The 26,950-nt window shown below is 39.7% G+C and overlaps 1 protein-coding gene across 6 annotated transcripts in view; it reads right to left on the reverse strand.

The window, feature by feature from the left end:
- Positions 1-26,950, reverse strand: part of STAT4 (signal transducer and activator of transcription 4) — a 136,558-nt gene that overhangs the window by 71,591 nt on the left and 38,017 nt on the right. The window lies entirely within an intron of this gene.

Below are 26,950 nucleotides of genomic sequence, written 5' to 3' on the forward strand. Positions count from 1 at the left end.
AAGGATCAGAATATCACAAGTTTAAGAACATAATTTGCTTTTGTACTTCCTGAATATTCTAGAGTATGGGGAATTATTAAAAATTATCATAGATAAACTTGTTACAATATGTCCATACTGCTGGAATACTACTCAACAACAAAAAGGAATAAACTCGAGTAATTATGATGTATTAAAGATGCCATGGGGTCACAAAGAGTCGGACACAATTTAGCGACTGAAGGTGCCAGTTTAAATGGACAGCACAAGGTGTGCTTATATTTACATAAAAACTCAAGGGTGTCCCTGGTGGTCCAGTGATTAAGAATCTGTCTGCCAGTGCAGGGGATGGGTTTGATCCCTGATCCAGGAAGATCCTACATGCCATAGAGCAACTAAGCCCGTGTGTGTGTGTGTGTGTGTGTTCGCACGCGTATGTGTGTCTGCATGTGTGTGTGTCTGCATGTGTGTGTGTCTGCATGTGTGTGTGTGTCTGCGTGTGTGTGTGTGTGTGCATGTGTGTGTGTGCATATGCTCAGCTGCTAAGTCATGTCCAATTCTTTGTAACCCCAGAGACTGTAGTCTGCCAGGCTCCTCTATCCATGGGGTTTTCCAGGAAAGAATACTGGAGTAGGTTGCCATTCTCTAGGGGTTCTTCTCTACCCAGGGATTGAACCCAGGTCTCCTGCATTGGCAGGTAGATTCTTTTCCACTGACCCACCTGGGAAGCCCAACTAAGTCTATGTGCCCATGCACCACAACTACTGAGCCCGTGCTGTAGAGTCCAGGAGCTGCAATGACGGGCCCCTCTGCTGCAACTACTGAAGCCCGAGGGCCTAGAGCCCGTGTTTGGGTACAAGAGAAGCCACTACAATGAGAAGCCCAAGTGCCACAAAGGAGAGTAGCTCTGGCTCACCACAGCTAGAGAAAGCCCATGTGCAGCAACAAAGACCCAGTGCAGCCAAAAACAGTAAAATAAATAAATGAATAAATCTTAAAAAAAAACTTAATTCTATTTTAAAAGAAAAAAACCTCTAAGAAATGCAAGCTAATCTTTAGTATGCAAAAGGAGATAGGTGGTTTCCTGTGGAAGGAACCCAGGGCAGGAAGGGGTATACAGGAGGACCCAAGGAAGTTTTTAGAAGTGATGAATACGTTCATTATCTTGACTGTGGCAATGGTCTCATGAGTGGATACTTATGTCATAACTTCTCAAATTGTACACTGTATGTGTTTAGTATATGCCATTATACCTCAATAATTTATTAACAACTATCATAAACTATACTTTTCAGAGAAATATAAACTCAGAATTGGGGAAAGTACCTATGTGTGTATACTATTTGAGGCACAGTCTTTAGATTCAGAAAAACTGAGATTGAATCTTAGTTCTCTCACCTCCTAGCTGTGTGACCTTTCTAGGCCTCAGTTCTCTCATCTGTGAAATGGGGAAAACAACAGTAGCTATCTCATAGGATTGTCGTGAGGATTAACAGAGCTAATGAAAGCAGGTATCAGAATGGACTCCACATACACTAAGCATGCACCGTTATTCTAAGATGTATTCAAGAACATGTATGAACATGTATGGACATGTACGCAGATAATGTGGCACAATCGACATAGAATATAGGATAGTGATGAACCTAAAAGAAGTAATGAACTGATCTATGAAAAATGAGACTTTTGTTATTACTGTTATTACTTTCTCAAACATCATCTTAGTTTTAACAGCTATGTGAGGTAAGGCTTATTAGTACCCCCATTCTACAGCTAAGAAAACTGAAGCAGAAGCGGGGTAAGTCATTGGCTAATGAGTGAACACAGACAGTCTGACTTCAGGTCTAGGGCTCTCGAGCACCTTAAACCTGAAGAAATCACAGGAAGGAAATTCAAGGTCATTTCTCAAATGTAGTTAATAAGTATTCTGGGACTCAGAGTAAACAGACAATTTGTAGTCCTATGTCTATATTTAGGTATTTGTAGAGCAAATATTAAGGAAAAGCATCTTTCTCCCCTGCGCCCCACTGCCAGTTCCCTGTGCTCCCTCATGGGAAGAGTGCCCATATAAGTCCTCCATTGCTCTGACCCGTCTTCCCAAGACTCAAGTGCATGAGTCAAGTGTGACCACAAATTGCCTAGTCCAGGTTCCTATGTCTCTTCACGTTGCTTTCCTACCTCTCTGCCTTTGCATACATGGCTTTGTCCATCTTTCACACCTCTGTTTATGAAAATCCTGCCAATGCTTGCAGACATTACTGATGCAACTTATTTATGCAGGCATTCACTCCATAAATTTGTATTAAACAACAGGTATTGCCAGGCACTGATCTGCATGCTCAGAAAACCACGCCAAACAAGCATCACCTCCTCCATCTTTCTTCCCTTTTTTGAATCTGACCTTCACTTTTATACTGTGAAGTGAAATGAAGTGAAAGTGTTAGTTGTTCAGTCCTGTCCCACTCTTTGTAACCTGTGGACTGTCTCCAGTCCAAGAATTCTCCAGGCAAGAATACTGGAGTGGGTTGCCATTGCCTTCTCCAAGGGATATTCCTGGGAGTGAACCCAGGTCTCCTGTATTGCAGGCAGATTTTTTTTTACCATCTGAGTTACCAGGGAAGCCCTATATTGTAGTTGTTCCTTTAGCCTTAGAGCTATGACAGGTTCAGGGTACAGCACTTGAGATGTGGGAGGCAAACTCTTATTTGAAATGTATCAATATAAGAGAAAGGAAAGTGTTGAATCTGATACAATTTTTAAAAAGTTTGATGTAAATAATGCTCAGAAATTCACACAAGGGAGCCAAACCTGAACAAGTATGAATTGGTTTAAGAAACTCGAGGAAACTTTTGACCTCCCCAGAGAGATGCAGGAAGGCAACTAGATGTCATTGAGGACAACTCTCACCATCTCTTGTCATTTGGAAGAGGGATTAAATAGGTTAAGGATAAGAATTAGAGAGTACTTCACCTGGGAGTTTCAACAAAAGAACCTGGGAAATAGTATCAAGGAAAATAATTACAGAGATCAGTATAATGAAAATCTGTGGAAATTTAAAATGTTTTTAAAAGCAGCTTTTCACAGAGAAAGTTCTCCCCAAGAGCCACAGAGAATGTTGTATGAACGTTAGAGGTTTTTAAAACAGAGAAAGTGAGTTATATAGAGAAAATGTTTTCTTACGTAGCTTTACGTCTTTTTCTTCTGCTCAGAACTGCCACAGACTGGAGGTTCCCCTAGACTCTAAGGCCTGGAGTTTATGGTTGATCAAATCTGATGTTTAAAATACACTGTTTCTTAAGAAAGCTGTGGTCTGAGCAAAGGTGTGATATACAGGAAGCTGCTGTTAGAATTTAGTCTGGGTCACAGTTGTTTTACAACATAGGTAGCTTTTTAGACTTCGTTTAAGCAACTAAATTGCAATAGAGACAGGAGAATAATTATCAGTGAAATTAATGAAAGACCCCCAAGCCTTAAGTGTTATTGTATGCAATGCTCGGCTGCTAATAGCATTTCTAAAATTGAACAAGACATAAAATTTTTAAAAATTTATAGCCTGAAGGTTTTTCAAAGTCATGATAATGAGACTGTTAACAAAACAATGATCCTTTTTCTAAAAAACAACAACAACAACAAAAAGAAACAAAAACTATTTTGCTGTTTATTTGTTGCACACATGTTCATTATTCTTATGGTCCCTTTCATATCAAAAATATTATTTTTCTAGGATGCTTATACATATAGTGTAATAAACAGATAATATAGTATTCTGTGTATAGTATAGACAGTAGGAAAAGCAAAAGAAAAAACAATATGTTAAAAAAAAAGCGTTTAAGAATAGTTTATCTCTTACTGTTCTATTATCACCTCCTCCATGAAGTTCAACAGGAAGTTACAACTCTCGGTTGCATAATTTGTGTTTTCCATTTTCTGTATGTTTTTCAGCTGAGCCTTTATTAGAAATATGAAGTCAGTTCTAGTGAGAATACCACGACACAACTTATCACATATGATGTCACCTTCATCTCAGCCAGAGCCCTGGGGCTCTCCCTACTAAGACACATCACTAAATAGGGTCAGTGTTATTAATCATGCCCCTTGAAGGGTAGAGAAATTAGAGATTCCTTTGGAGGCGGAGACAGCAAATATGAAAATAGAAGAGGACAGAGTTCTGCTTTCATTCAATTGAGCAGCCAACTGGCATTTTGTTATGTTCCCACCCCTAATGGCAAAATTTCATATACCTTGTTTTCAGTGTGGTCATCATTGCTACTCCAATTTTGGGCTCCAAAATCACTGCGGCTGGTGACTGCAGCCATGAAATTAAAAGACGGTTGCTCCTTGGAAGAAAAGCTATGAACAACCTATACAGCATATTAAAAAGCAGAGACATCAATTTATCAACAATGGTCCATCTAGTCAAAGCTATGGTTTTTCCAGCAGTCGTGTAAAATCATGACATCGTGCTGTGAGAGTTGGACCATAAAGAAGGTTGGATGTGAGAGTTGGACCATAAAGAAGGTTGAGTGCCAAAGAATTGATGCTTTTGAACTGTGGTGTTGGAGAAGACTCTTGAGAGTCCCTTGGACTTGAAGGAGATCAAACCAGTCAATCCTAAAGGAAATCAACCCTGAATATTCATTGAAAGGACTGATGCTGAAGCTGAATCTCCAATACTTTGGCCGCATGATGCAAAGAGACAACTCATTGGAAAGGACCCTGATGCTGGGAAAGATTGAAGGTAGGAGAAGGGAGCAGCAGAGCATGAGATGGTTGGATGGCATCATTGCCTCAATGGACATGAGTCTAAGCAAACTCTGGAAGATGGTGAGGGACAGGGAAGCCTGGCGTGCTGCAGTTCATGGGGTCGCAAAGAGTTGGACATGACTGAGTGACTGAACAACATCATCATTTCTAGTATTATTTTTTTGTTCTCAAAACTGATGTGCTAGTGTACATTAGTTTGTTTGATTAAAAGGTAAATTTGTTGATATTTTCCTCTGTATTCCACATTTTTTTGACAAGCATGGAAGTGCATTACTTTTATAAACATAAAAAAAAATATTACCTGGTTTTCAATTCCTCCAACACTTAAGGAACATCTGCTATGTGCCAGAGATTGTGCTAAGTGATGGGGAAAGTTGAATAAAACACAATTCTACTGTCGTATAAATTCAATTCATCAAAAACCAGTTCACTAAAAGATCATTTGTTAAAGTAATCTCAGGCTGTTTGCTCTCAAAAACTCACAATCTAATAGAAAGTATAGATATGTAAACAGCCATGACATGTCTGCTTTATTAGTGGTGTGAACAAAGTTACTTTTCAAAGCCCAGAGAAGAAAATAGCTCTTCTTAGGGGTGAGAGATGAATCCAATGAGCGAGTGTGATTTGATCTGGGCTCTGAAGCAGGAGCTGGATTTAATCTGTATTGTGTCCTTTAGTTTTTCTTCATGACTTCAGCAGGATGATGAAAAGGGTAAAAGGCTAGTTTAAACTCTAGGTTTTGTTCCAAACTAAGCACTGGGGGGTGCTTCCTTTTAGTTTATGTGCTTTTACCTTGTGCTTATAAAAAACTTTTTTCATTGAAAAGCATTTTACTTTAAATACAGTAGTATGTATATGTCAATCCCATACTCCTAATCTATCCCTCCCCACTACCCCATCACCTTAAAGTCTGTGAGTCTGTTTCTGTTGTGTAAATTCATTTGTATCATTTTTTTAGAAGTATTTGAACACAGCCTCCTCACACATACAGCCTCACTGAAGCACTTTTGCTTCAGTGTTTGCTCTTTAGCAACACCATTCTCCCAGCTCCATAATTTCTTAGTTAAGCATACACAGCCCTGAAGTTGGACGAGTTTTTAAGTCCTGACCTCACTCAATAAGATGCTTCAACTGCTCCTGAAGTAGTCATGTGTACACTGGACTCTCTCCCTTGTGGCTGGTGGTCATGTCTTGCCTCATGATGTCAGATAGGATCATAAATAATGCCAACCCAAGAGGATAAAAAACTGGATATATCTCGGCTAAGGAAGGGTCAGGGCTCACAGGCAGATAGGATTTGGCACTATCATGCAAGCCATGTGGTACATAAAAAAAAAAATTGTTTAAAAAAGAAGAAAAATAAAGCAGCTGTTAGTCCCTAGGATGACTTAATGTGACTTGTAATAAAACAACCTAGGCAGTCTCACACCAGGACACACAGCTTCATAAGAGGGATCCCTGTTTGTCCCCAACTCTCATGCAATTGTACAAGGCATAGCCTGTCAACCATACTTCAAGACTTTGAAAGTTCTACTGTTTTGAAAAGCATCTACATTGGCTTTGTGCTTAATGCAACTTTATCAGACTCCCCAACCTATGTATCATTTTTATTGTGTCTCATTAGGGTCTTTATTCACCTGTGTACAGTTGGACAGAATGATGCTCCCACTGTAGGAAAATTGCAATAGCTTATAGTTCCATGTTTCCAATGAGGATCTTAGGCTACATTTAACTATTTGGGGGCCCAGGCTGGTACATAACCTTGGTCCTCAAAAATAATGACTTCCTACCAATGCACAGTGAAGAATTCCTTAATAAATTAGGAATCATTTTATGTACATTATACCAAGAATATAATAATTGTATACATCAATTCTTGAGGGGTCCAAAAATGTACTCGGATTCTACATACTAGGTCTTCTGTTGCCTTTTCAAGCAGGATTAAATGAAGATGCCAGAGAAGATTATGTCTTCTATGTAGTAGTGCTTAATTCTTGCAGGAATAAGAGATTGGTCAAATGGGATTAATGGACCTATGGTCATGGAACCTATTATTCAAATGAACCTTATGATCATGAGAAAAACTTTGAATGATACTGGATTGTCAGAAAAACAGCATTTGCTTGGAGTATATCCTGCTTATAACATGAAATACTTTGGTAAGGGCCATGACTGACAGATGGAAATCTTGATGGTTCCTTCCACTGTTTCCATTCCCAACGTGAGACAAGGGTCACATGTACCCTTTGTCCGTTGGTGTTGACAAGAGGGAAACAGTTTGATAATGTAATAGTTTTAGACCTATGATCTGGTATCCCTTTCTCTACAGGATCATACTAGTCACTACATTCCAACCTGGCCTCAAGCCCTCATCAGGTGGTCTTGTTGATATACAATTACTTTGCAATCTAAAGTTTACATAAAGAAGGATCAGTTTAGTCATAATAAAAAATAATAGCCTAACTAAAGTTGAGAAATGTTATAAGTTGAGAGTAGTATAGAAAATTAGCCATGAAATTAAAAGATGCTTACTCCTTGGAAGGAAAGTTATGACCAATCTAGATAGCATATTGAAAAGCAGAGACATTACTTTGCCAACAAAGGTCCGTCTAGTCAAGGCTATGGTTTTTACAGTGGTCATGTATGGATGTGAGAGTTGGATTATGAAGAAAGCTGAGTGCTGAAGAATTGATGCTTTTGAACTGTGGTATTGGAGAAGACTCTTGAGAGTCCATTGGACTGCAAGGAGATCCAACCAGTCCATTCTGAAGGAGATCAGTCCTGGGTGTTCTTTGGAAGGAATGATGCTAAAGCTGAAACTCCAGTACTTTGGCCACCTCATGAGAAGAGTTGACTCATTGGAAAAGACTGACACTGGGAGGGATTGGGGGCAGGAGGAGAAGGGGACGACAGAGGATGAGATGGCTGGATGGCATCACTGACTCCATGGATGTGAGTCTGAGTGAACTCCGGGAGTTGGTGATGGACAGGATGCCTGGCGTGCTGCGATTCATGGGGTCGCAAAGAGTCGGACACAACTGAGTGACTGAACTGAACTGAACTGAATAAAATAACTGATTTATAATAAAATAGAAGAAATAACCTCAAAGAATTAGAAAAGTTGTTCTTAAACACACTGCATTCAATTAAGACAAAGATGGCATATTTTGGGAATGGTCCATAATGGTTGAAGCCTACTCACAGATTCAGCTCCAGTGTAATTATTTGCAATTACTTATTTAATTTCCATCTGCTCTGGTAGATTATACACACCAGGAAGTCAATATCCCCAACATCAGCAGACTCCTGACAGAGAAACTCCTCAATGCATACTTGTTGGGTGAATGAATAAATGAAAGTAAATTTACTCAAACTTCTCATAACAGATGACAACGGATTTGAGGGAGATGGTAAATAAACCCTTGGGAATCATTTCCACTGGAAAAGCAACTCACTTATCCCCTGCATTTAAAGTGGCAAAAATTATGAAATACATTATATGTGAGATCTACACCTGGTTGTTTTGCATTACTTTTGATGAGTCTCCATCTTGGCTGCACATTATAATCATCTGAGGAGGTTAAAAAAAACCCCAGTTGAAACAATCTCTGCGGTGGGGTTGGCCGAGCATGGTGAATTTTTCAATGTGTTTCTGATGATTCTAATAAGCATGCAATGTTGGGAACACTGATGGAAAGGCATTCTTTCCCAGACTTGTCTGATTATAAGAATCACCCGGGTTGCTCGGTCTGCAATCAGCCTGAGTGGTTTTTAAAACTTTGCCAATTTGGAAGATAAAAAGTGCCCTCTGTTTTGTTTTGATGGAGAAGCACTCATTTCTAATTCTTTAAGTCCATTTGACTTCAAATTTCACCTTCTGCAGAGTTGCAATGCTTCTAATTTAGTGTCAACACAAAAGTAATTTACTTCAGGATTATGTTCCAGGCTATCCTGGGGCATTTCTTCTTGTCCTGAAACAATACTTCTACAACTTTCATAAGCCTGTATCTTTATTACTGTAAGTCAATGCCAATCTATCTAAAGTAATTGCAGTATATGATTGTCAGGGTAAGTTGTTTGGGCACAAAGGGCTGGGGGAGTGCAGAGGAAGGAGAAATCAATGTGGATTTTTAATGACACAGAGAGAGGTCTTGGACTGGAACTGAATAGATGTTGGAAGGAAAGGGGAGCAGAGGGCAGCGCAAGTCATGAGCAATGCCTCTATTCTGGGCATATGAAACATTCATAAACTACATCCACCATTGTTCATATTGGCTTCTGTTGCTTCTGCCTGGAATGTGTCTCTCCTTTGTAAACTTTGTGAATCCTACCTTTCTATCCACATCCCAAACCACATTCTTGACCTGCTCAGTCAGAATTGGAAGTGGGTGCTAGAAGTTTTTAACAAGTCCCCCAAGCAATTTTTATAATGGAACGCTAATTTAGCATAATGAATCTTTCTACACAATTCAAGAGGAAGATAGATGGGACAGAACATCCCCAAAGAGAACCAAATGCAACAAACAAGTGCTTCTGTCGAAATAAATCAGATATACCATTTTTCATTTATCAGCCTGGCAAAGATTAACACACTTTGCACCACTCAGCATTGATGATGGAATGAGCTTTTACACACTGCTGGTGGAAATGTGAATGGTACATTACTAAAGGACAATTTAGCAACTCTGACCAAGAGCCTTGACATTTTTCATACCCTTTGACATAGTAATTCCACGTTTAGAAATTTACCCTAAGGCTGTGGTCTCAACCTTGGCAATTTATCAGAATCACTTGTGAGGCTTTTATATGAACTACAGATTTCTGGGCCCCACTCCCTGGAGATTATGATTCTGTCGATTTGGGGCAAGGTCTGGGAATCTGGGTTTTGAAAATACTCATGTCAATTGGACTTTTTTTTTGGTTTTAATTTCAGGTAATAGAAAAGTTAAAAATTGCTGACAGCTCCATGTTCTACTTCTTTCCCTCATTTCCTGTGGGTAATCACACAGAATATGTTGTTCTGCATTTTCTTCACCCCATAACATATATTTTTATTCCACTTAAGCATATTCAGATCTAATATTTTAATATCTGTTTATTCAACAGAAATAATTCAACTTATTTAAGAATTAAAAGTTGGACCATAAAGAAGGTTGAGTGATGAAGAATTAATGCTTTCGAACTGTGGTGTTGGAGAAGTCTCTTGAGAGTCCCCTGGACTGCAAGGAGATCAAACCAGTCAATCCTAAAGGAAATCAACCCTGAATATTCATTAGAAGGACTGATGCTGACGCTCCAATACTTTGGCCACCTGATGCAAAGAGCTGACTCATTAGAAAAGACCCCGATACCGGGAAAGATTGAGGGTAGGAGGAGAAGGGAATGACAGAGGATGAGATGGTTGGATGGCATCATTGACTCAATGGACATGAGTTTGAGCAAACTCCGGGAGATGGTGAAGGACAGAGAAGCCTGTTGTGCTGCATTCCATGGGGTCTCAAAGAACTGGACACAACCGAGTGACAGACAATGACAAAAGAATTGAGATTATTTAAAGATGGACATTTGAGATCATTTTCACATTTTGCTACTATAAATAAGAAAACAATGAACATAACATATGGATATCCTTCTTTTCACCTGTGTAAGAACTTCTATAGGATAAATATCCAGAAATGGATTTCATGAGTTGCATTAAACTTTGATACTGACAAACTGCTTTTCAAAAATAGTTTTACCAAATGTGGCAAACCAACCTACTTGTTCCCCCAAATCTAGAGATTACACTGCTTAGCATTCCTTACATGATGTGGAAGGTGTGTGACTAGTTCACACTAATGGGATATAGACATAGTGTGTCATTTCTAGGCCAAGGAATCTTTGATGTGGCTGTGACCTCATGCTCTTTCTCTTTCTCCAGCTCCTGTCTATCTCCAAAGAGATCCCTTTGGAATAGCCAAGCCCTGTGTGGAAGAAACTTGGATCCCTGAATTGTAATGAAAATGAAAGCCACCCACTTATCTATAGACTAACCAATACTAAACTGTTATGAGCATGATAAATAAAATCCTACTGTCTGATAGTTTAATAAAATAACTAGTATTATTCTCATTAATATATCAGTTTATACTCATGTCAGCAGTGGGTGTATTAAAAACAACTCTATAAATGATTTTGATGCATAGTGTTAAAACCCACCATTTAATATAATAATCATAAATATGAATGAAAGTTTAATAACAGGTATGTGTACTTTGGGGCTTCCCTGGTGGCTCAGTGGTAAAGAATCTGCCTGCAAAGCAGAAGACGTGGGATCCATCCCTGGCTTGGGAAGATCCCCTGGAGAAGGAAATGGCAACCCACTCCAGTATTCTTACCTACGAAGTCCCATGGACAGCAGAGTCTGGCAAGCTGCAGTCCATGGGGTCACAAAAAGAGTCAGACACAACTCAGTCACTAAACAACATGTGCACTTCACTTGTTATATGGGTGAAAAATAGGAAAAAGTAATAGATATCTAAATAATAGGTGAATATAAATAATGCTGAAAAAGAATATTTAATGACATGGAATGCTATTCCATGGTTGGTTGCTTGCTGCTGCTGCTGCTGCGTCACTTCAGTCGTGTCCGACTCTCTGTGACCCCATAGACGGCAGCCCACCAGGCTTCCTGTCCCTGGGATTCTCCAGGCAAGAACACTGGAGTGGATTGCCATTTCCTTCTCCAATGCATGAAAGTGAAAAGTGAAAGTGATTATTTAACTGTATTAAGCTTCCCAGGTGGCGCTAGTGGTAAAGAACCTGCCTGCCAAAGCAGGAGACATCAGGCTTCATCCCTGGGTCAGGGAGAACCCCTGGAGAAGGACATGGCATCCCATTCCAGTATTCTTGCCTGGAAAATGCTCATGGACAGAGGAGCCTGACTAGCTGCAGTCCACAGGGTTTCAGTTGGACATTACTGACGCAACTTAGCATGCACACATGCATGCAAGCTTAGGAAGGATACAAAACAACATCATTTTTTTTTTTAAGTTAAAAGATATATTTGAGTAGAATCACTGGCAGGAAATATACTATACTATTTTATAATACTATCATGTTAACAGTGGTTATCAGTTAAAGATGGGATTACAGATGATTCTTTTTTCCTTTTTATCTATGTTTTCTAAACTTTCATTATTGGATGTGTACCCAATACATAAATATTTTTGTGATAAAAAATAAAGTTCTTTAAAAACCAGTAGTTATAATATTGAACTACATCAGCAGAAAGATATAATCTATAGGAACTCGGAGATAAACCACCTATAAGGCTCTGGATGGGTGTTGTTTGAGGCTTAATAACTCAGGAAAGTTGGCTGCCTCTGAGAAGAGACCTGAAGCTAAAGTGTTTACGTGCTTATTAAAAGGGCTCCTATAGAGCAGATTACCAACAAGTGCATGTTTATTAGTTGATTTGCAAAGTTGGAGTTTAGGACCAATATGTAGAGATAAAAAGAGTTAAAGACACGGCAAATTAATAGGGCCCCCAATACGGTTTGTTTTCTAATTCATGGAGAACTATTTTTAAAAAATAAAAACCAGATATTCTTCCATTCAGTGATAAGTTCTTTCATTCACTGACAAGTGAACAATGGGAAAATGGGTTCAATTTATAGCAAAATGACAAAAGAAGGCATTTTCTGATAACCATGTTGGTACTGGAAAGCTACAAAGTCTGTTCATGCAGTAGCCTTCCCTAGAGATTTTAAATAACAGGAAATAGATTGAAGTGGTTCAGCTGTGGTTTTAAAAACCAAAGGGTGGGACACCCTTGGTAATCTGTTTTTGCCCTTTGGCTTCTTGCTTATAGATGAGAATATAGGAGGGGGAGAATGAATAGTGTTCAGTACCAATACAGCACTTTAAAATGGAGAAGGCAATGGCACCCCACTCCAGTACTCTTGCCTGGAAAATCCCATGGACGGAGGAGCCTGGAAGGCTGTAGTCCATGGGGTCGCTAAGCGTTGGACACGACTGAGCGACTTCACTTTCACTTTTCACTTTCATGCACTGGAGAAGGAAATGGCAACCCACTCCGGTGTTCTTGCCTGGAGAATCCCAGGGACGGGGGAGCCTGGTGGGCTGCTGTCTCTGGGGTCGCACAGAGTCGGACACGACTGAAGTGACTTAGCAGCAAGATGATAATTATAGCACTTAAAATGACAAGCAAAAGACAGACGTGAGGTTTTAAATTTCATTGTACTTGTAGAGACGCAATGGAGTGAAAACTGCAAACTAGATGCCCAGTTCTAGAAGACTGGGTAAAGTAAGGTACATCCATAAGATAGGAAAGACCTACAGAAGAACAGTGAAAAACATTGCCAGGAGAAATGAAAGATTTAACCATATGGATGTTTTAGGTGACTGCCAGAAGTTTGGGGGTAGTGGAAGAGTGGGGAAGTTGAAATTATGTACAGCAAGATTGACTGTAGTTAATACTGTATCAAATAATGGAAATACACTGAGAGAATAGATTTCTGATGTTCTTGTCACACACACGAAAGTGATACCTAAGATAATACTAATTAGCTTGACTGCAGTAATCTTTTCATTATGTACATGTATATCAAATCATCATACTGTGCATATTAAATATATATTTTTATATATATATATATAAGAATAAAAACTTTAGACTGTGGTTTTGTATCCTTTCCTCAAAGGTTTCTCTGCTTTTGCTGCTTCTGGTCCCATCCAGTCCAAATTCCCTCATATGTACAACACACTCTTCCCAAACCCAATCCCCTTCATCTTTAGAAACTGGTGATTTCAGCAAGAAAGTTTTATTATCAAAGTTGAGCTTATGGACGCTAAACTGCAATCGCAATGATGACATGACATTTGCTCCATTTATTTAGGATACTGATTGTAACAAGGAGAGATTCACATTTTCAACATCAACTACACTGTTTATTAAATGAGACACTGAGCCCCTACTATGTGCTGGGCTTGTGTTAAGCTCTGGGAATGCAGAGATGAACATGCCAAGGAGCTCACAGCCTTGGGGAGAAAACAAGTATGTAGACACATTAGTTCTAGCTATTTTCCATTAACTTTCTGCTGCACTCCACTAGAATTTATCAAACTCCTCTATTTTGTTATCCCACTTCCTGCCCCAAATGTAATCATTATGCATCAACATCATACAGTAACCCAAACTAAAACTCTCAATCATCTCTCATTTCTTGCTCTGCCATCTCACACATTTCATATCTATCCACTCATTAAGTGATACATTCTTTTACCAAATTATCTCACAACTCCAGCACATTTGTTTCACCCTTGTTATTGCCCAGCTCAACATCCCTTGAACTACTGCAATAATGTCTGGACAGGTCTCCATGCCTAAGTGTTCACCTCTGCCACTTTTTGCTCCACACTGTTGCCATGAAGCCTCTGCCTATCTGTCTATCATCTCTACCTCTTTCTCTGGGAAGACTATTTATTGTTTAGAGAAAGATACAGAAGAGTCTAGAGGAGGAGAAATACTGAGTTGATGGTATACTGAACTACAGAGAACCAATGAGATATTAATTTTTCCCAAAAAAAATCTTGACAGAAATGAGGTAAGTTATGAAAACCTGGCAAGTAGAAAACGCAGTTGGCTGGGTTTTTTTTAGTTTGATATGACACTGTTTATTTTCTCATTTCCACATCTTGCAACTGAGACTGAGATGACAGATTAAAGGACAGAAAATAGGCAGGTTCTTGACTCCCCAGGCACACAGGAGGGTCTTCATTGTTCTGGTAAGCATAGTTCTTGGCTACCTGTACCATGTTAGCACCTCACTGTGTACTCAACACACAGGAAGTGACGTCATTATGTCCTTGACCAAGGTAGCCAATCACAGGATTATGGTAATAAGTGCACCAAGTACCAAATATTTGGCTCAGTTCAGTTCAGTTCAGTCGCTCAGTCGTGTCCGACTATTTGCAACCCCATGAATTGCAGCACGCCAGGCCTCCCTGTCCATCACCAACTCCTGGAGTTCACTCAAACTCATGTCCATTGGGTCAGTGATGCCATCCAGCCATCTATCCTCTGTTGTCCCTTTTTCCTCCTGCCCCCAATCCCTCCCAGCATCAGGGTCTTTTTCAATGAGTCAACTCTTTGCATGAGGTGGCCAAAGTACAGGAGTTTCAGCTTTAGCATCATTCCTTCCAAAGAACACCCAGGACTGATCTCCTTCAGAATGGACTGGTTGGATCTCCTTGCAGTCCAAGGGACTCTCAAGAGTCTTCTCCAACACCACAGTTCTAAAGCATCAATTCTTCGGCACTCAGCCTTCTTCACAGTCCAACTCTCACATCCATACATTACTACTGGAAAAACCATAGCCTTGACTAGACAGACCTTTGTTGGCAATGTAATGTCTCTGCTTTTGAATATGCTATCTAGGTTCGTCATAACTTTCCTTCCAAGGAGTAAGCGTCTTTTAATTTCATGGCTGCAATCACCATCTGCAGTGATTTTGGAGCCCAAAAAAATAAAGTTTGAGACTCTTTCCACTGTTTCCCCATCTATTTGCCATGAAGTGATGGGACCAGATGCCATGATCTTTGTTTTCTGAATGTTGAGCTTTAAGCCAACTTTTTCACTCTCCACTTTCACTTTCATCAAGAGGCTTTTTAGTTCCTCTTCACTTTCTGCCATAAGGGTGGTGTTGTCTGCATATCTGAGGTTATTGATATTTCTCCCAGCAATCTTGTTTCCAGCTTGTGCTTCTTCCAGCCCAGCGTTTCTCATGATGTACTCTGCATAGAAGTTAAATAAGCAGGCTGACAATATACAGCCTTGACACACTCCTTTTCCTATTTGGAACCAGTCTGTTGTTCCATGTCCAGTTCTAACTGTTGCTTCCTGACCTGCATACAGATTTCTCAAGAGGCAGGTCAGGTGGTCTGATATTCCCATCTCTTTCAGAATTTTCCACAGTTGATTGTGATCCACACAGTCAAAGGCTTTGGCATAGTCAATAAAGCAGACACAGATATTTTTCTGCAACTCTCTTGCTATTTTGATGATCCGGCGGATGTTGGCAATTTGATCTCTGGTTCCTCTGCCTTTTCTAAAACCAGATTGAACATCTGGAAGTTCACTGTTCACGTATTGCTGAAGCCTGGCTTGGAGAATTTTGAGCATTACTTTACTAGCGTGTGAGATGAGTGCAATTATGTGGTAGTTTGAGCATTCTTTGGCATTGCCTTTCTATACCCTGATTTTTTTTTTTTAAAGGAAGTAGTGTAAGAGATAGGTGTCAACTGAGCAAATCTTCTGCCTCCCAGGTCATTTCTGGAGAAATCAGTAAGATAAGCCCAGAAGTGAACTGGTGACTTGGTGAGAAAATAGCTTCTTCCCCAAACAATGAACTTTTCATTGACAAATTACAATTGATACCTTTAAAGTTATTTGGATCAAGTAAAGGCAATCATTCAATGCCTATGAACTAAGAACTTCCCAGGTGGTCCTAGTGGTAAAGAACCTACCTGCCAATACAGGAGACATAAAAGACACAGGTTCTATCCCTGGAGCAGGAAATGGTAACCTGCTTCAGTATTCTTGCCTAGAGAAACTGTATGGACAGAGGAGCTTGGTGGGCTACAGTCCACAGGATCACAGAATCAGACATGACTGAATTGGCTTAACACACAGGCACTATGAACTAAATCTAATTATATACTAAGTTTCGATAGCAACTTGATCATTATTCACTCAGATCACAGTTTTAAAGCTAAAATAAAATGGTTTCTTACAAACTTGGATTATACTGACTAACTTGTTTACAAGTGGATTGTTTATTTTTGCTCCAATTTTTATGCTTTTACTAAACTTGTAAAAAAATATTTAAAGCAGCAAACACTAAGGTAACAAGCAAGCCTTATAAATTACCTTGGTTTTGACTAAGTATCTCTTTGGAAAGTTTCCAGGTCACAGTGGATTCAGAAAAGTTTAACTAAGCTTTTCCTATAAGTCTTCATCTCCATGAGATGGGGACAACTAAAAAAAGAAACTAATTTAAAAAAAAATGCTGGCAGAATGATACAATTATTCCACTTTTAAGATGAACATCTGCTCAGCTTTTTCTTCAGTCACCATGATGCCACCAGCAAATGGAACCCATGGATAGTAAACATCAGCTTATGACACTTAACATTTTCATATCCTCTGCCCTAACTGGTATCTGTGTCTCTCCACCCACATTCTCAATGGTGAGATTAGTCATCATACTAGGGGCTATAGAAATCTGTTTAATCATATTCTTGGGGGTGACTGCTCTCTCTGGGGTTTGGCAGCTCCTCTAAAAGTTTCTGTTACAGGCTGACAGACTCAGGCCTCATCCCTATGTCTGGAATTTTCATGATAGCTCTTGGATAAGTTTCATGAGCTTCATGTTTAGTTTCAGGACTTCTCTAGCAGTCCAGTGGTTGGAACTTCGCCTTTCATTGCACGCGGGTGCGAGTTTGGTTCCTGGATAGGGAGCTAAGCTCCCACATGCCTTGGGAGCCAAAAAGCCAAGAAACATTAAAAAAAAAACAAAAAAAACCAGAAACAATATTGTAACAAATTCAATAAAGATTTTAAAAGTTGGTCTACATCAAAAAATCATTAAAAAAAAAAGAATAGTTTTTTTTTTTTCTTTCCCTTGGGAACACTATAGCTAGGCTTTGTATTAGGGGAAATAAAACTTATCCAGTCACTAAATTTAGATGATTTGAGGAGAGGGATAATAGGGGCTGGAATGAGGAAAGAAAAAGCTTTAAGTCTTAGGATAAATCTCCAAAATTGTTTTGCCTACAGCAGATAAGGGATGGATCTTTCTAGAGAGAAAGATTGCTCTATATGTGTTTTCAAAAAAACCTACATTCATGTCCCACTTGGCTTAAAAACCTTTGATGGCTCCCCATTGCCAAAGTCCAAACTGCTTCAGTTCAGTTCAGTTCAGTCGCTCAGTCATGTCTGACTCTTTGTGACCCCATGAACAGCAGCATACCAGGCCTCCCTGTCCACCACCAAATCCTGGAGCCTACCCCAAACTCATGTCCAGTGAGTTGGTGATGCCATCCAACCATCTCATCCTCTGTCATCCCTTTCTCCTCCTGCCCTCAATCTTTCCCAGCATCAGAGTCTTTTCAAATGAGTCAGCTCTTCACATCAGGTGGCCAAAGTATTGGAGTTTCAGCTTCAACATCAGTCCTTCCAGTGAACACCCAGGACTGATCTCCTTTAGGATGGACTGGTTGGATCTCCTTGCAGTCCAAGGGACTCTCAAGAGTCTTCTCCAACACCACAGTTCAAAAGCATCAATTCTTCAGCACTCAGCTTTCTTTGTAGTCCAACTCTCACATTCATAGATGCTGCTGCTGCTGCTAAGTCGCTTCAGTCGTGTCCAACTCTGTGAGACCACATAGATGGCAGCCTACCAGGCTCTGCCATCCCTGGGATTCTCCAGGCAAGAGTACTGGAGTGGGTTGCCATTGCCTTCTCCCATCCATACATGACTACTGGGAAAATCATTGCCTTGATTAGACGGACCTTTGTTGACAGAATAATGTCTCTGCTTTTTAATATGCTGTCTAGGTTGCTTAGCATGGCATTCAAAGTCCTCATCAGTTCAGTTCAGTCGCTCAGTCGTGTCTGACTCTTTGCAACCCCATGGACTGCAGCACGCCAGGCCTCCCTGTCCATCGCCAACTCCTGGAGTTTATTCAAACTCATGTCCATTGAGTCGGTGATACCATCCAACCACCTCATCCTCTGTTGTCCCCTTCTCCTCCTGCCTTCAACCTTTCCCAGCATCAGGGTCTTTTCGAATGAATCAGTTCTTCGCATGAGGTGGCCAAAGTATTGGCGTTTTAGCCTCAGCATCAGTGCTTCCAAAGAACACCCAGGACTGATCTCCTTTAGGATGGACTGGTTGGATCTCCTTGCAGTCCAAAGGACTCTCAAGAGTCTTCTCCAACACCAGAGTTCAAAAGCATCAATTCTTTGGCACTCAGCTTTCTTCACAGTCCAACTCTCATATCCATACATGACCACTGGAAAAACCATAGATTTGACTAGACGGACCTCATACAAGGTCCTCATACAACCCCCTTTTAATGCTTGAGTGCTAAGCTTGTTTGAGGGATGGGGATTCATTCCCCTGTCGTGTTCCCGCTCCTGCTTTTCCTCTGCACATGATTCCCTTCCCTCCCTTCTTCTTGTCAGAGTTCTGAATCGTCCTCTTAGAACCAGCTCAAATGTTCCCAACTCTATTGTGACTGTAAGAAATCCAAATCATCATTTGGAATTTAAATACATATAGACTATAAACAAATAATTATTTCATAAGAGGGAAAGAACAAATCGTTACGGAGACTTGATACACTGTGAGAGAAGACTTAATAAGGAGGGAGAGCAATCCTGGCAGGCCTGGATAAGATAAAGGCCTGGAGGAATATGCAAAAAATGATCCATGAATGAAGTCTCAGGTGGGTGGGATCTTGAGTTGATCACCTGGGATTTCCAATTTAGTGTGATGTGCATGAGCATTGTGATGTACACTTTCCACCTTTTGTTGGCTGTCTCAGATTATGCAGCAAACAAAATCCTGACACCTAACTCACATTTCATCTTAGATGGCATGACTTGCAGGTCTCTTAGCCTTTGAAATGTGAGCATTTTGATATTGGCATCAGGTAATTATCTCAGAAGGAAAATAGGGATGTGTCCTGAGGATTTGGGAAAATAACTGTGGCATGAAAATGGCAAACTGGCTGCTGCCCATGTGTAGAAAATAACCTGAAGGACGAAGCTTTCATTTGGCTCCTTCAGAGGTAACACCGACTGGCTACACCAGGCTCTGTTCAGGTTGGAGGCTGAGGTCATCTCATCGCCTCTCTTGTATATGGTGTACAGAGGGGAAGGAAGAGGAGTGAACTAAGAAAGCAGCACGAGTTAGAGGAGACTGTCTGGTAGATTCAGAGCCACTCAATAGTTGGAAAAAAAAAACAAACATTTTTCTCCATTATACTGCAAAAATGTGCTTCTAATCTTCCACCTTGTCGTGTTAAAAATCTCACTTTGCTCGATACTCAGAACCAACAGTAGGATTTTTACAGACTGGACCAGAAGGAACCACGGTTTACCCAACTTTAGAGGACCTTTCAACCCCAGCATGTATTTTTGTTCAGGCAAATCCAAACACCTCTGACAAAGAGGCCACAAGATTGCAGAGAATAGAACATGTTAGGTGTGGTTTGCACTTGCTCGTGCCCCCTCACTCATAGGGTCTAAAACTCTCACTAACAGACTCATTGCCCTGGTGGGTGAAAAATGCTCTGTAGGTGATGGGACTACTAACCGCAGAGTTATCACCAAAACCCTGAACTCAGCGTTCTAATGGAGGTTTTTGTTTTTATTTTAAATCAGACAAGTTTGCTACTGTCTGTTTCCCCTTCCTGATGCTAATTTGTGATGGACAGCCATTGAGGGTCCTATACGTTAAAAACAAAACATAGGAGGTGTGAATTTTTTAGACTGTAAACTTCATGACTTCCTCCAATTGTATGCCTAGTGCTTAAGATGTAACTGATAATATAATAAGAACTTGTCTAATATTTGTTGACCAGATAATAAGATTGGCTATGTGATATTTATAAAATACTCAATACAAAGTGACAAAGTATGAAAATGGAAAGATACAATCATTTGCCTATTAGCAAACAGTAACAAAAAGAAAGCCACACAATAAAATTTCAAAATGCAAATATAATAAACGGGTCAAAGAGGATATTTTATATGAATTTTTAAAAGTTGAATTCACCAATATTATTTTGTACTTATGCTCCTCACAACGTAGTAACAAATACACAAAGCAAAAACTTCTAGAAGTTCAAGTGTTGATAAACCCCAATAATAGAAAAGATTGACTCAGTATACCACTTTAAAAATCAATGGGATTTTCTAACAGGTTGCCCTGATTCTTTCTTGACTAACTACACTTCATTGAAAAATCAGAGTAACCTTTGAAAAACAGAAATCAGTTCATGTCACACCTTTGCCCAAACCTCTCAATAGCTCCTCATCACGCTCAGAATAAGACTCAGAATCTTGACAAGGGCCCACAAGATTCTGTACAAGGCAACCCAGGCTCACGTCTTTGATCTCATCACTTTTTTATTTCATGTTCTAGATACATTCTTGTAAAAACTATAATTTGTCTTAAACTGCTAAGTTTGATCCACAGAGTGAATAGTTTTTTCTGATATATTATTGCACATTTTCAACCTTTCATGTACTCTATTTTTACTTTTTTGCAGTGAAACTTTTGAAATTTTATCATGTGTGCTTATCATCTGTGTCTGATTTCCTTTAGTAATTCCTTCTGTGAGCATACCATTGTAGATTTTGTATAGTATTATACAAAACTTTTAATTTTTCATAATAATTGAGCTGGGTATAGAATTCTAAGTTTCTGGATATTGTATTCTAGCGCTGTGAAGATATTACACTCTTATCTCACTTGATACTCTTTTAAATTTGGCTTTCAGTTTTTCTCATTTCTAAGTAGGTAATATATTTGGGCTCTCTTGCTACTTTCAGGATCTTTTCTTTCTCTCTGGTGTCCTATACTTTCTTTTGATTTACTATGCTTGGGGCCTGTATTTCTAGACCTGCCTCTTGAGAAACCTATATGCAGGTCAGGAAGCAACAGTTAGAACTGGACATGGAACAACAGACTGGTTCCAAATAGGAAAAGGAGTGTGTCAAGGCTGTATATTGTCAGCCTGCTTATTTAACTTATATGCAAAGTACATCATGAGAAACGCTGGGCTGGAAGAAGTACAAGCTGGAATCAAGATTGCAGGGAGAAATATCAGTAACCTCAGATAAGCAGATGACACCACCCTTATGGCAGAAAGTGAAGAGGAACTAAAAAGCCTCTTGATGAAAGTGAAAGTGGAGAGTGAAAAAGTTGGCTTAAAGCTCAACATTCAGAAAACAAAGATCATGGCATCTGGTCCCATCACTTCATGGCAAATAGATGGGGAAACAGTGGAAAGAGTCTCAGACTTTATTTTTGGGGGCTCCAAAATCACTGCAGATGGTGACTGCAGGCATGAAATTAAAAGACGCTTACTCCTTGGAAGGAAAGTTATGACCAACCTAGATAGCATATTGAAAAGCAGAGACATTACTTTGCCAACAAAGGTCCATCTAGTCAAGGCTATGGTTTTTCCTGTGGTCATGTATGGATGTGAGAGTTGGACTGTGAAGAAAGCTGAGCGCCGAAGAATTGATGATTTTGAACTGTACTATTGGAGAAGACTCTTGAGAGTCCCTTGGACTGCAAGGAGATCCAACCAGTCCATTCTGAAGGAGATCAGCCCTGGGATTTCTTTGGAAGGACTGATGCTAAAGCTGAAACTCCAGTACTTTGGCCACCTCATGCAAAGAGTTGACTCATTGGAAAAGACTCTGATGCTGGGAGAGATTGGGGGCAGGAGGAGAAGGGGACGACAGAGGATGAGATGGCTGGATGGCATCAGTGACTCGATGGACGTGAGTTTGAGTGAACTCCAGGAGTTGGTGATGGACAGGGAGGCCTGGTGTGCTGCAACTCATGGGGTCACAAAGAGTCTGACACGACTGAGCGACTGAACTGAACTAAAGGATATATGATGGGCTTCCCAGGTGGTGCTAGTAGCAAAGAACCTGCTTGCTAATGCAGGAGACATAAGAGACTTGAGTTCGATTGTTGGGTTGGGAAGAATCCCCTGAAGGAAGGCATGACAACCCACTCCAGTATTCTTGCTTGGAGAGTCCCGTGGACAGAGGAGCCTGGCGGGCTACAGTTCAAAGTGTCACAAAGAGTCAGGCACAACTGAAGTTACTTACCATGCATGCACGTGGATAAATGACAGGATATATGACAGCCACCAGTTCAGCTGCTGCTCACAGATCTGTTTTATAGTTAAAAAAATTTTTGGTTCCATGTGTATGTGTGCATGCTCAGTTGCTTCAGTCATGTCTGACTCTTTGCGACCCTATGGATTGTAGCCCACTGGGCTCCTCTGTCCATGGGATTCTCCAGGCAAGAATACTGGAGTGGGTTGTTGCGCCCTCCTCCAGAGGATCTTTCTGACTCAGGGGTCAAACCCGCTTCTCCTGCAGTGCAGGCAGATTCTTTACCATTGAGCCACTGGGGAAGCCCTTTTGGTTCTATAACTTGCCTTAATTTGTGATAAATTTATCTATGCATTTAAAATCTGTTACATTTTATCTAGCATTTTTATGTATTTTTAGTGAGACCATTTTTAAGTTTAGCTAGCTAGAAATAGAAGTCAAAATTGGACTAATGAAACATTTAGATTAGATATAAACAAGAGCACTCCATATTAAAGTATATAGAACATTTCTCTCACTCAAAAACGTATAGTGTTAAATTCATGTATAAGGAAAAAAAGGTTGGAAATTAAGTATTTGAATAAAGAATTTAGACAAAGAATAAACTAAACTGAAGAAATTAGATGGATATAGAACCAGATTGGTACATGATATATGTCCATTAGGCTTCCCAGGTGGATCAGTGGTAAGAATCCGCCTACCAATGCAAGAAGCACAAGAGACAAAGGAGATGCAGGTTCAATTCTTGGGTCAGAAATATCACTTGGAGGAGGAAATGGCAACCTACTTCAATATTCTTGCCTGGGAAATCCCATGGACAGAGGAGTCTGGAGGGCTACAGTCCATGGGGTTTAAAAGAGTCACTGGGCGTGACTTAGCAACTATGCATACATGCACGCATGTGTCCATTACAAGTATGGACAAGAATACCAGAATTCTTACTCTACTGGGAGAATGTAAACTTGTATAACTATTTTTGGAAAACAATTTTGGCATGATCCAGTACAATTAAAGATAGACATAACCCAAGATTCATTGTTTCACTCCTAGGTCTATGTCTCAGAGAACTGCATGCACCAAGGGGCACACACAAGGATATTCAGACCACAGTGTCTGAAATAGAAGAAATACAGAAATAACCCAAGTGTCCATCAACAGTAAAATAAATAAGCTATGACACAGTCACACGATGGAATACTCTGTAGCAACGAAAATGAATGAACTACTGCTATATACACCAACATGGGTGAATCTCAGGAATTATGTTGCATGAAGAAAAGTCATGAAGAATAAATATGTGATCCTATTAATGTGAATAGGATAAAAAATATGATCCTATTTAAGTGGTATTTGGTAACTTGCAAACCTATATATCCTCTAAAGATGCCAATATATGGTAAACCGTAACAAAAAGAAAGAGACTGATAAATGCAAAATTTAAATTAGTGATTACTGTGAGTGGGGAGAGAGCAAGAGGAACTGGGCGTGGGGAAACAGGAGGCTACTAAGATACTGATAGCAACTGAGTATAAAATGTCAAAAGTAGCCTGCTCTACTATCCATCCATATATATATATACACACATATGGAATGAGAGAGAGAGCGATGTTAGGAATGATGTTTATCAAATATTAATATGATTATATCTTAGCAGTAGATTTTGTATTATTTCATATTTTCTTTGCATATTTTATATTGCTTCAATTTTTTAAATTATGAATATGCACCGTTTTAATTATTTTAAAGTCATTTTATCTGAGGAAAAGAGACAGTAAAAGGTTGCTGGAGGCTAAATGTTTGTGCCTCCCCAATTCATATGCTGTAACCCTACCCCCAAAAGTGATGGTATTTGGAGGTAGAGCCTCTGATAAATGATTAGATCATAAGGGCAGAGCTCTCTTGAATGGGATTAGCGTTCTTTTAAGAGAGAACTTAGAGAGCTTCCTTGTGAGGTTACAGTAAACCTGAATCAGACACTGAACATGCCAGCACCTTGATCTTGGGCTTCCTGTCCAGAACTGTGAAAAATAAATGTCTTTTATGTAAAATTTACTCAATCAATTGTATTTTGTTATAACATCCAGAACAGACTAAGACCCAGACAGGAAGATGAATAAACAAGAGATTTTCAATAGAAAATTGAAGAACAAAGATCCAATAATCAAACTCCAAGGTGCTAAAAATATGTTAAAAACTCAACGCACAAAAACCTGCACATAAATATTAATATGAGTTTTGTTTATAATTCCCCAACACATATAAACTCACTGTAGTACCTCCATAAAAAGGAATTATCATTCAGCGATTTTAAAAAAGCTACCAAGCTACAAAAAGCCACAGAGGAAATTTAAAACATATTAATAAGTGAGGAAAGTCAATCTGAAATGTCTACATACTATATGATTTCAACTATATGACATTCTGAAAAAGGTGGAACTATAGAGTAAGAAGATTAGTCATTGCCAGGGGCTGGGGCATGGGGAGGGAGGGAGGAATAAATTGGTGGAGCAGAGGAAATCTTCAGGGCAGTGAAACTGAAATAGCAGATCCAACACATCATGCACTTGCCAAAACCTACAGAACTGTACACCACAGAGAGTAAATGCTAATGCAATCTTGGACTTTAGTAACAATGTACTACAATAGGTTCATCAACTGAAACAAAGTACAGAAAATTGCCAGATAATAAGAGAAAGTAGGGAGAGGCAGGTGGAGAGAGAGCATATACAGAACTCTACTTTTTATTCAATTTTCCTTAAACCTAAAACTGCTCTAAAAAAGAAATTCTATTAGTTTAAAAAATAAGCCCCAAGAACAGAGTGAAGTGTTCTTGAAATATCTGGGCCAGATATTTATTTTTATAAAATCCTAACACAGTCCTTACTACATGTTCTGCAATTTTTTAATGCTCCTAACATCCTCGTGGGGTCAATACCACTGTGATTCCACTCATACTGCTGAGGAAACTGAGGCCAGAGAATGTGATCGTTTTGCCCTGGGCCACACAGCAAGCAAGTCATAGAACCAGGATTCAACCCAATACAGGCCTACCTCCTGACCTTGATCTGAGGCTGCCTCCCCTTAAAAGGACTAAGGTAACCTGGACATCAGTGTTCACTGCTTCCAACTCAGAGATTGCCTTGACTCTTGGTTCAGTGGTTTTGTTTAATTTGTCTTTTATAACAAGCCATCCCAAATTTTTATCAGAAGTAGGTGGGATATAAACGGTAAATTAAAATATTGAAACCGGAGACCTCAGTTGCTCTGACAACTGCTAAAATAAATTTACCTTACACCTGCTTAGTTCCCCTGGGATCATGTTGTTTGATCTTTTATTCTATAAAAGTTAAAACAGATTGCATTTAAAATCCCATAGGATGAAAATGTTCAAACCAGATAAACATAGTGTCAATATTCTTTCAGCAGCAGGTTTTTTGTTTTTTTTTTTCTCCTTCGTTTTGGGGGAGGGGATCTTGCTTTACCAAAAAGATTTGTCTTAATTGGTGATGTTCTTTATCACTATTTTCTATTGTTTTGAATTAATACAAATATCAATAAGTATAGTTTATAAGTCAAAGTAAAAGCAAGTGGTTTTGTCTATTCAAAATACCCTAATCAATCAAACTATTTTTGGAGTTTCTAGTTTGTAGTAGTTTCTAGTTTGCTTCTAGTACCACACTGGGTACTGGAGGGAAGAGGAAGGTCACAAAAGGAGCCCAAATTTTTACTTTCAAAGAGCTTGTGACCTTCTTGGATACATCCCCCACAGACGAGAGGCTGGTTATCTTACGGCCCATGCTCCATGGGGAACGAGAAAAAGGGATTAAGTACAGGTGAAGGTTCCCTTGCTGCCCTGGGGCCTTCACAGGTCCTCTAGGAATGGCTGGGAGCTGGACTGGAGGAAGAGAGATGGCAGACCGTTCCTCGGCACCAGATTGTCACGGACAAAGGCTCAGAGTCATTCAAGAGTGAGCTTGCTGTGCTCAGGAACAAGGAGTAGATCTATGGTTCCTAGGGCAGGAATGTGGAGGAGTTTGGGGCAGTTTATTGAAAAGGTGAATAGAGACAAGATGCTGCAAGGTCTGTGACATAAGCAGAGACGTTTGTGCTTGAGCTGAAATGGGACTGGAATTACCACGGGTTCTTGGGCTCCCTCACAATCTTATCCCCACTCAGAAAAATGATGGGTTGGATACTTACTCTTCAATAACACTAAGAAGATCCTACTGTTTTCTCTATCAATAACAAGGTCCATTTTTGAAAGCCTATTTTTTT

This window comes from Bos indicus, chromosome 2 (assembly GCF_029378745.1).
Source record: "Bos indicus isolate NIAB-ARS_2022 breed Sahiwal x Tharparkar chromosome 2, NIAB-ARS_B.indTharparkar_mat_pri_1.0, whole genome shotgun sequence".
Classification (NCBI taxonomy): Eukaryota; Metazoa; Chordata; class Mammalia; order Artiodactyla; family Bovidae; genus Bos; species Bos indicus.